The sequence below is a fragment of the Pogonomyrmex barbatus genome, unplaced genomic scaffold, assembly GCF_055798465.1.
Source record: "Pogonomyrmex barbatus isolate J1 unplaced genomic scaffold, ASM5579846v1 scaffold15, whole genome shotgun sequence".
Classification (NCBI taxonomy): domain Eukaryota; kingdom Metazoa; phylum Arthropoda; class Insecta; order Hymenoptera; family Formicidae; genus Pogonomyrmex; species Pogonomyrmex barbatus.
In genome coordinates, this window is record NW_028297111.1 from 3070667 (window position 1) to 3082211 (window position 11545).

Below are 11545 nucleotides of genomic sequence, written 5' to 3' on the forward strand. Positions count from 1 at the left end.
TTTATTGTTTGTGAATCATAGACAGATTGTGTGACACTCCAAAATTCGTCCAAACTACTCGATCTTAAATAGATGTATAAAAATTAATTCTGACATTGTATATTTCACAGTACATATTATTATAAAAGTATTATTCATCATGTAAATACTAATTTTTCTAATTTTCATACTTATCAATACACGGAATTATACTTATAATTAATGTCAAATTCGTACAAAATATTACATTTAACGAAATATCTATAGTTCTTCAGAATATATTTTTATCTGTACTTGTGAATATTATAAAACAAATGATATACATCCAAACTACACATATTTATTGCTAAAAAGGTATTAATATCTAATAAATCTTGCAACCTTAAAATAAAATAATTTGTTCCACATTGCAATCTCTCTGTCACTAAAGTTCATAAAAAAAATTTTTTTCTATGTACAAAATTAAATGAAACATATGTTAACAAAAGAAACATCATATAATCATGATTAATACAAATAAGAAATTATTAATAAGATATTACATAATGAATGGGAGAAACAGAAAAGTTTAATATAAAGTTGATGACAAAAGTCTCAGATAAATTATATTGAATTACATTTTGAATCTTAAAATAAGAAATAAGATTATTTTTGGATATTACATAGTGATAAAATTATGTGTTCTAATTTGTTACAACAGAATTTATCTATTAAGAAATATTTATTTAAAAAACAGCTATAAAAGTTGGCACTAAAATATATTCTTCTGATTATAGAACGCTTTTGTATAATAAGTCTTTCATTAAAAGATGGGAGAATTGTGAGAGCTGCATTTATTTACAGAAAAACCTATTTCCGTATAAAAAAATTAAAATTTTGAAGAATTTATTCATGAAGTTTATTGTTTGTTTAAAAATAGTAAAAAGTTTTGAGTTAAAGATCAATAATGCGTTAATAATATTATTTATACCAATAATGACATAAATATCAAAAATGTTTCAACATGTATTGAGAAAGGTGTGTTAAATGTTTATTATATTTTACATTTATAAAAGAGTAGAAAGAACCTAAGTCAATAATTTATTTACAATAATTTATTTACAAAGTATATTATTTCTTTAAAAAAAAGTTTAGATTTTACGCAAACAATTTACAATTAAAAATAAATTTACAATTTACTTGGCTCAATAGTTAAATTATATAATATATTAGTAAAATGATATATTTTACTTTCGACTATAAATTGAAGTCCTGATATTAAATCTTTCACAAAAGATCTTTTCGTGACTTGGTATAGTGTTAAATGAGGTAATTTCAATTTGAATTAAAGCGCGAATATAAGCAGTATTAACTTATAGAGAGCACAATAGAGGGCACAAATCAAAATATATATGGATCATGCTTGTGCGAAATTGAACAGACGTGTGTGCGCAGTCAGTCTTATATTAACAGAGCGATCCTTTTCATTTTGTCACGAGATCAAGTTTTTATTAATATTTCTTCACGAAGATTATTATATTAGAACATTCTATATTAAAATAAAGTAAATGTATTTTATTAAAACTAATAATTGTGTACTCCTCACTGCTGGTAAAACCTCAATAAGTTATGGGCCCAGAGCCACGTATTGAGTACAAAGTAATAAAACAGTAAAAATAAAGAGACATTGAATTTTCGGTACATTACAGACTGATTAGTAAAAAAAGTTAAAAATGTATGCTGCATCAAATACGACTGGAACATTGGAAGACATCGACAACTTAAAAGATGCCGATGGATATCCACTGTGAAAATTCCAGATAGAAATTCATTTGGAGGCAGCAGATCTCTTAAAAATTATACAAGTAGAGCCAACAGTTGGACAACTACAAGCAATGGAAAAGGAAGGATGCAAAAGCAAAGTGGATAATCGTAAGCACTTTAGAAAAACAATCATTGATATATATAGTAATTTGTACTACAAACTTTGAAATATTAAAAAATATTTATGAAAGAGACTCACAGCATCAGAAATGCGCTCTGATGCAGGAGTTCTTTGAATATAAGAAGAGAAATGATACCGATATGGCCATATATATAACAGAATTAAAAAATCTTGCTTTTAAACTCAAAAGTTTAGGAGAAGAAATAAATGACACTATGATTTCTAAAATGTTAACCGTTCTGCCGGAGAGTTACAGATTTTTCATTAGAGTCTCATGGGAGTCGACATCCTCTGCAGAGCGAACACTAATAAATTTAACAGCGAGACTTCTAGCAGAAGAGGCAAGGAATCGACCAAGAAGAAGCAATGTCGTTTAAGACAGAGGAAAGGAAATGTTACAAATGCAACATGAGGGGTCACTTAGCGTACGCATGTAAAACAGTAGATGCTACTAAAAAAGATAAAGACATAAAATGCTTTAATTGTCATAAAATCGATCATATAGCAAGAGATTGCAGAAAAGAATTTTGTAAAATATGTAAAAAAACAAATTACCAAAAAAAAGATTGCTTTTTTAGAAAGAAAAAAGATGATCAGCGAGAGAGAAAAATAATAAAATAGCCTTCTTAACAAACATAGAAACAGAAGGTTGGATTGTTGACTCAGGATCAACCTCTCACATGACGAACGATTCATCAAAATTAAAGGAAGGATCGAAAATAATAACAAAAGTCGGAGTAGCAAATAAGGAAGGAACCATGACAGCGAAGAAGACTAGAACAGTTGACTTGGAAACTGTGAGTTAAATAATGTATATATACCAAATTTAAGAAGAAATCTTTTGTCGGTTGGTGCAATAACACGAAAAGAAGGAAAAGTAGAATTCTATAAAGATGAAATAACAATAAGTAAATATAAAAAAATTATTTTCAAAGGAAAGAGAAACAGTGCAGGATTATATATTGTACAAAATAGTAAAAACATAGAAAGAGCAATGACAATTGAAAAAAAGTCCTCAGTAAAACTATGGCACAAAAGATTAGATCATTTAAGCACAAATAATATGATCAAATTGCTTAAATTGTCTGAAAGTATTAAATTAAATTAAAAAAGGAAAAAATTGTAGAACAACTATCGAATTATGAGATCTGCATACAAGCAAATCATACAAGAATACCTTTCGAAGATCAAAGAAAGAGAGCACGACCATTGGAAATTATACATACAGATGTTTGTGGACCAATCACTCCGGAGACATAGAACAGAAACAGGTATTTTGTTACCTTTTTAGACGATTATACAAATTATGTAACAGTCTGTCTTATGGAAGGAAAAGGAGAAGTACGAAAAACTAAAAGAATATATAACACAAGCAGAAGTAAAATGAAATAGAAAAACTGAAGAGATAATATCGTGATAAAGAATACACAGAGAATTAAAATTTTGGTGTAAAAATAAAGATATATTCATAAATTATACTCCACCGTACATCCCTCAATTAAATGGAAAGGCTGAACGACTAAACAGAACATTAATTGAAAAAACTAGAGCAATGATTACAAGATTACAGGAGAAGAAGAAAACAAAATGCTATGGGGAGAAGCAGTGAGAATTGCTGCGTACACAACAGAAGTCCGACAAAAGTAAATACACAAACAGCATATGAGATGTAGAACGATGAAAAAAAACCTAACTTGAAGCATTTGAGAATCTTTGGTTGTATATGCGAAAAAATTAAGACAACTTAAAAAATTAGACAATAGAAGTAAAATCATGAAATTTATTGGCTATACGCAAACAGGATATCGATTATGGGATTCAGAAAAGAAGAAAATAATAGTCTCAAGAGATGTACATTTCATAGAGAAAGAAAGTGAATACGCAATAGAAAAGGACAAGAATAAAAATAGAAAAAAAGATGATAGAAAAAAAGAAAAAGAAAATCCACATGCAACATGAAGAAGATCTAGATAATGATGAAGAAATTTTAAATGACATGAAGAAGATATGGAAAGCGACTGCTGAAGAAGACTTCGAAGAAGAAGACTCCGAAGAAGAAGAAGATGAGGAGAACAGAACAATGATAGAAAACAATGATAGCAGAGCAAACAGAAAATACACCGAGGAGATCTCAGAGGATAAAAAAATTCCTGGACAGATACAATGATTACGCATATCGAACATATGAAGAAGTCATGAGCAGTAACGATAGAAATGGATGAGAGCTATACAAGAAGAGAAGGATTCATTAAACAAGAATAAAAACTTGGGAATTAGTCGAGCTAACGAAATAAAAGGAAAAAAATGTTTAACAAGTAGATGAGTTCCAAATTAAAGAAAATAGAAAATATAAGACAAGATTTGTTGCGACAAGAGGATGCGAACAAGGAAAGAATATAAATTATGAGAAATTGTACAGTCCCGTGGTAAATAGTGCAGTAGTTAAGAATGCTATTGGCATTGGCGGCACATAACAACTGGAATTTTATAAAATTTGACATAAAAATTGCCTCTATGGAGAATTAAAAGAGGAAATATTCATGCATCTATCAGAAGAATATGAGGAAAGGAAAAACAAGATTTGTAAACTAAAAAAAACATTATATCTAAAACAAGCATCAAACAGCTGGAATAAGAAATTCACGGAAACATTAAAAAAAATATGGTTTAAAACAATTGCTCACAGAGAAATCTTCAAAAGAGAAGATAATTCAGCACTCTTAGCAATCCATGTAGATAATGATATATTATTTGGCAAAACAAGATTTAAGAAACTTACTCCTAAAATTAAAAAATGTATTTAATATAATATTTAATAAAAATCTAAATTTTTTTTTAGGGTTAGAGAATTTAAAAATGGCAAGAAGGCATCAAACTCAATTAAAATAACTACTTGGAGAAAGTTCTAAAAACATACGGGATGAGCAATGCAAAATTAGTGGACATTCCTATATTGGTTAACACAGAAATAAACAAGGGAAGAAGCGGGACGAAATTTTCCTTTTAAAGAAGCCATGGAAAGCCTACTCTATCTCACAGCGAAAACCAGACCAGACCTGAGCTATGCAGTAACGTATAAATACAGTAGAAATACAGAATCCCTCAGATAGACATAACTAATGTTAAGAGAGTTTTAAGATATTTGCAGGGAACTAAGCATTTAGAAATAACATACAATAATAAATGTACAAACACTTAGAGCGTTTTGCGATGCGGATTATGCAGATGACGAGAATAGAAAAAGAGAATAGAAAAAGAGAATAGAGAATAGAAAAAGTACATCAGGATATATAATAGAATTTTGCGGAGGTCTTGTAAGTTGGACATTGTAACACGTAAACAATCTATTGTAGCACAGAAGCAGAATTTATTTCGGCCATTGATAATTGTAAAGAATTATTATTTTTAAAAAGCATTTTATTGGAAGAATTAATTAGTAAAATTATTAGTAAATGTTAAAATGTCTATCGATAATCAAAGTGCTATCAAGCTTATTAAAACTGGAATATTTAATCGAAGATCGAAACATATAGATGTGCCACTTCACTTCATAAGTGAAAAGATTAAGGAAAATAATATCAACATTGCATATTGTAATATTAGCGATCAAATTGCCGATATTTTTACAAAAAGTTGCTAGGTACAATAAAATTTAAAAAATTTAGAGATATGATAGTGCAATAGGATTACATTATTAATTGTAAAACTGTATTTATAAATTAATTTTGTTTATTAAAGAAAATATTGAGATTAAGGGGAAATGTTAGATAAGATAATCTCAATTTAAATTAAAGCGCGAATATAAGCAGTATTATCTCATCCACAATAAAAAGCACAAATCAAAATATATATGGGTCATGATTGTGCGAAATTGACGTGTGGGCGCAGTCTTATATTAACAGTCCTTTTCATTTTGTCACGAGACCAAGACTTTTCTAATATTCCTTTACGAAAATTATATTAGAACATTCTATATTAAAATAAAGTAAACATATATTTTATTAAAACTAATAATTGTGTACCCCTCACTGCTGGTAAAACCTCAACATATAGTAAACTTACAAACAATAGGAAAGTCACAAACAAATATAGTAAATTATTATGCTGCCGATAATATATCGTCGCAATTAAGAATTATAAGTTTGAAAAAAGTAGAACACAGAAATAGAGAGAAAACAAAAAGACACGAAATAAACTTACTGTTCCTTCAAATACTATGAATTAATGATTTTTTGAAAAATTTCGTTACCCACTGCAAAATATAGTAAATATGTAATATACATGGTGCTATAAAAAATGAAGATTATAAGATCAAATATACAAGTAAATATATGCTCATAGTAAATTTAATGAAGTTTCCAGAGATAGGACTTTAAGTGTTTAGAAGAATCTATAATTCATCAGAATTTATAATTTTCTTTACATAGTAGTGTAGTAACATAGTAGTGTAGTAACATAATAAGTAATTTTTTATATAAATTAAATCATAATTAGACCAATACATCAAACAAACTAAAACAATAGGAACGTTATGAATCTACTGATCCTAAAGAAATGTACAATTAACGGAGAAAGTTGATGAAATTGTTCAATTATATTAGATAGCATCGACAATATTTAAAGAATACATTTACTTATATCATAAATATGATCCGTTTTCTATGTATGATGTATTGTTACAGCAAATACCTCGTTAATCATGATTATCATAGATAACGTAGCAATACCCTAGTGCAATCATAAGTGAGACCATAATGGATTGACATTGCCAAATAATTTATTCACTATTTTACGTCCTATTAAACGAGATATCTCTACTTTGCGCGCAATAGGATCTATTTCTTCATCATAGACAATATTGTTATTTCTAAAACCATAAATGAAATGTCATGTGTAATACATATTATCAGTATACGCAACGAGCTATACGTTATTATCTATTAATTAACGTTATTATCTATTATATATAATATTTATATATAATATTCAGTTTTTCTTATATAATTATTTTACTATAAAAATATAAAAGTTCATTATTTGATTACACATTTTACCTATCAAATACGAATTGAAATTTATCCATGTCATTATTTTGCAAATCTGCGATCACATAATAATCCCCTTTAGTAGTTTTGTTTGATAGTCCATGTGTTCTCAGTGATATGCGTGATATTTTCAATTAATTCGAGTGAAAAAGTTTCATTTTGTATTATCGACCTCTCGACCCACAATTTGAAATCATAGATTTTTTCGGAAATAATGTATGAATAATCCTTTATGTCGAATAATGCAATCGCAATATGATAAGTAGATATATCGAAAATAGTGTCAAAAAGTGTCACCGTTATGTTCTCATTATACATCCTGTCTTCTGACAGGAATGTGTCAAGGAGTGATATATTTGAAAAAGCACGGTAATATGTGTGATGCTTAATAGTAATATTAAATCTAGCTTTTCCTGGCTCGTCCCAACATGGAAATAAACGTCGCATTCCTGTCTCCGAGTTATTCGTTATAATGAGCAATCTAATATGTTTAAACAATTTTATTAATTTATTAAGATGTGATGTATATATATATGTATATATATATATATATATATATATATATATATATATATATATATAATGGATTTCTCTATACCAATCATAAATAATTTGCATTACTTATAATTCATAGCTATATAGTTAATAAAATAAATATTGTCTACTGTAAGGAGATCACTAAATACATTAATCTTTTTCCTCAACTTTTATATCAGTTTCTAATAAATTAAATGTTTATATAAAATAAGAATTTTATATATATATATATATATATACTATATGTATTTAATTTACTAACATTCTTTAACTTCTTTAAAAGAATAAAAGTTTTATTTTGTAAATCATTAATAATTTTTATAATTTTTACACTTAGAGTTTGTACATTATCTATATATATATTTTTTAATACTGTTCAATTAAAATTCTACCAATTATTCATGAATATTACGGCGTATCATTCAATTTTTTTTATTCACTTAACGAAATTTTGTTATATATTATACAAATTGTGAATTATTAATTTTGAGTATCAAAGAAGTAATCAAAGAAGATACTTAATCTATTCATTTCAAATATTATGATATGATATTATTATATGACGTTTATGACGTAATAAATCTGTTTGTACTTACTTGTCATCTCCTTCTGCATTTGTGTATAATATCTTGGTAAAGCCTCCAGTGTTATCAACTATTTCACCTTTATATGTTATGCTCAATAAATAATTGCCAGATATTAGAACGCCATGAGAACGAAAAACAGCAATTTGCAGTTTATTAAGATATGAAACGCCATATGTCTTATACGGAATTTTATATACATCAATAATTAGATGTAACGTGGAGTGAGTTATATTCAAATTCACTGAATGCAAACATATGGAGTATGTATTTTTATAAATAATGTTGATATTACATATTCCACGGAAGATATCTTCTTCTGAGTCTAATGTTCAACGTTATACTCTTCTGATACAATATGATTAGGCAAAGTATAATTTAGAATATTGTTTATATTTACATCAATCTCGGGTGTATTGTTTGCGTTTTTTTTTCGCCAGTAGAAAAAGTCATAAGTAAAATTATTATTATATTATCATATAATAACAATTTTATGTATTCCATGGTAGTCACCTAAACTTTTTTAAAATTAAAATTAAAGTTTTTATGTTGTTTGATAGTCGTTTGTGTCAATCGATGTCAGTGTTTTTGTAAAAATGGAAAAAATTGAATATCGTGATTAAATTCTTACATTTGAAAGGCAATATGCGTGCGCAAATTAAAATTGAGTTGGACGCTGTTTACGGGGACTCTGCCCCATCATTTGCCACCGTAAAAAGATGGGCAGCTGAATTTAAACGTGGTCGTACCAGCTTGGCTGATGATGAGCGTTCGGGACGGCCAAAAACTGCGACCACCACTGATAACATCGAAAATGTTCACCAAATGGTACTGGACGACCGTCGAATTAAGGTTAGAGAGATAACAGAGACTATGGGCATATCGAAAGAACGCGATTGTCATATATTGACTGAAGCATTGGATATGCGCAAGCTATCCGCGCGTTGGGTGCCGCGCTTGCTCACTTTGGACCAAAAACGAATTCGAATGAACATTTCGAAGGAACATTTCCTTGTTGGAGCGAATTAAACGAAAGTCAGATTTTTTGCGTCGATTCATAACTGTAGATGAAACTTGGATCCATCACTACACTCCAGATACAAAAGAACAGTCAAAACAGTGGACTGCAAAGGGTAAACCTGTCCGAAAAAGGTGAAGACGGTTCCATCGGCTGAGAAGGTAATGGTGACTGTTTTTTGGGATAGTCATGGAATTGTGTGTATTGACTATCTTGAAAAAGATAAAACAATTAATAACGGGAGCATATTACGCATCATTACTTGATAAGCTGAAGGCAGAAATTGCAAAAAAAATGGCCGCGTTTGAAAAAGAAGAAAGTGCTGTTTCATCAAGACAACGCACCTGCTCACACTTCGGCGGTCGCCAAAATTCATGAACTGCACTTCGAATTGGTTGACCACCTACCGTATTCACCAGATCTGGCCCCCAGCGACTTTTTCCTGTTTCCTAAGCTTAAAGTTTCGCTTGGAGGACAGAGATTTTCATCAAACGAAGAGGTCATCGCATATGTAAACGTCTATTTTGCGGAGCAAGACTCCAACTATTATTTGGCGGGGTTAAAGAGATTAGAGTATCGATGGGAAAAGTGTATCGACTTAAAAGGAGATTATATTAAAAAATAAAACTATATTTGACCGAAAAAATATTTGTTTCTATGTTAGGCTCAAAATTTTTTAGACTACCCTCGTACTTAGGAACTATTTTAAAAAATAAGTTTTAATATATTGTACTTTTTTAAAATTTATTATTATTAAAGTAAAAACATATATTAATGAAATTATAAATTCTAATTCTTTTAAGCAATCAGTATCTTATTGGTCACTTAATATCTTTAGAAATAAATTTATTACAAGTATATATTTACTTATATATTTGATTTTATAATGCTTATTTGTTGCAGTACCATGCCTATTGCGTACGCTCCTTATATATTGGAAAATGAGATGTTAATATTGATAAATCCAGAATAACTAGAGGAGACATATTATATAGAACAGAATCTATATAATTCCAGTTTAAAGATGACGTCCATAAAGAAATCTAATTCTAACGATTCTATCCGCGAATTAACCAATATCATAATTATGTAGCTCCCTAACATAACATTTTTCATAATTATTTTTTTGGCAATATATCATATCATCATTTTCTATATATTTCTCTCAAACTGACGCATTCTGCGTATTAATATTTATAATTGATCGACAATTGTCATATGTTTAAATGTGATCAGAGGTAAGTTATGTTTACTTCATGTTTTTGATATGATATCTTTAATAATCGACGTTAATCATCATGATCGTCACTTTGTAACGAAAGCTCGAAACAGAAGGATCGTGATTTAAAAAATACAATTTTGTCAAATCAACTAATAACGACAAGTAACAATTTGATACGGAATATTTTAAAATATTTTTGGTATCTATGATATACACGACATTAGTGAATAAATTTAATCATTAGAAGACAGGGTGCATAAATATTATAAAGTGTACATTTAATTATACATATTAAAATAAAAGTATATACACATAAATATTATTTACCACTCTGTACAATATATTGTAAAACGCTATTTGTTCTTAACTTAATTTGGAATTTGCAAAGACAAATTATTTTGCTTACTATGCAATAATGCTTTTTACAATTAATTGCATCATAATTATTACCAGTTTTATTCTCACATCAATAATAGTTAGAGATATTAACTATACGATAAATAAAATGCATAATGTAGTTCACTTCGGAAAGGAAATACTTGTATTAATCGACTGAATATACATGAAAAAGCCATAAGAAATAAAAGAATAAATTAACATAAATTAATTAACTAAATATGCGCGCGCACGCACACACACACACACATACACAAACACACACACACACACACACATAAATATATGCGTACAAATGTATGTATGTAATGTAATACTTATGTATGTAATACTTTATTATAATTTTTATGATCATCAAAATTGTCATATGTTACAGCTTCTTCTGTAATTATTCCGCCAACGATATGTTATATTTATAATTTATATTATTTATATTCATTATAATCACCGATGTTTATTGTCACTTCGTTACTTTGTAATAAATTGTCGAAACAGGAAGTTCGCGATATTAGTTGTAAGAGTACGTCATCGATCACTTATAACGGTGAGTATAACATAAACTAATTAATATAAAATATTTTAAATATTCATTAGCACACAAAATATCAATTTATGAAGTTAATCAATAAAACAGGATCTATTATCGTAATATATGAACATAATTTTATAATACACGGATAAATATGTACAATGCAAGAATAGTTTGCAACGAATATTATTTTTGAAGTTACTATTAATATTAAAAGAAGTTTCCATGAAAAATAACATTTTTTTTAATTAGATATTACACATTTACGCACGCATTTAACATCGCATATATAACAATATAATGATACATAC

The 11545-nt window shown here is 28.2% G+C and overlaps 1 long non-coding RNA gene across 1 annotated transcript; it reads left to right on the forward strand.

Annotated features, from left to right (window-relative positions):
• Positions 1–1084: 1084 nt before the first annotated feature.
• On the forward strand, positions 1085–6113 carry LOC148937242 (uncharacterized). The gene is made up of 2 exons (XR_016138519.1): positions 1085–1890; positions 4743–6113. It is a non-coding gene; the product is annotated as an uncharacterized LOC148937242 (long non-coding RNA).
• Positions 6114–11545: the final 5432 nt, after the last annotated feature.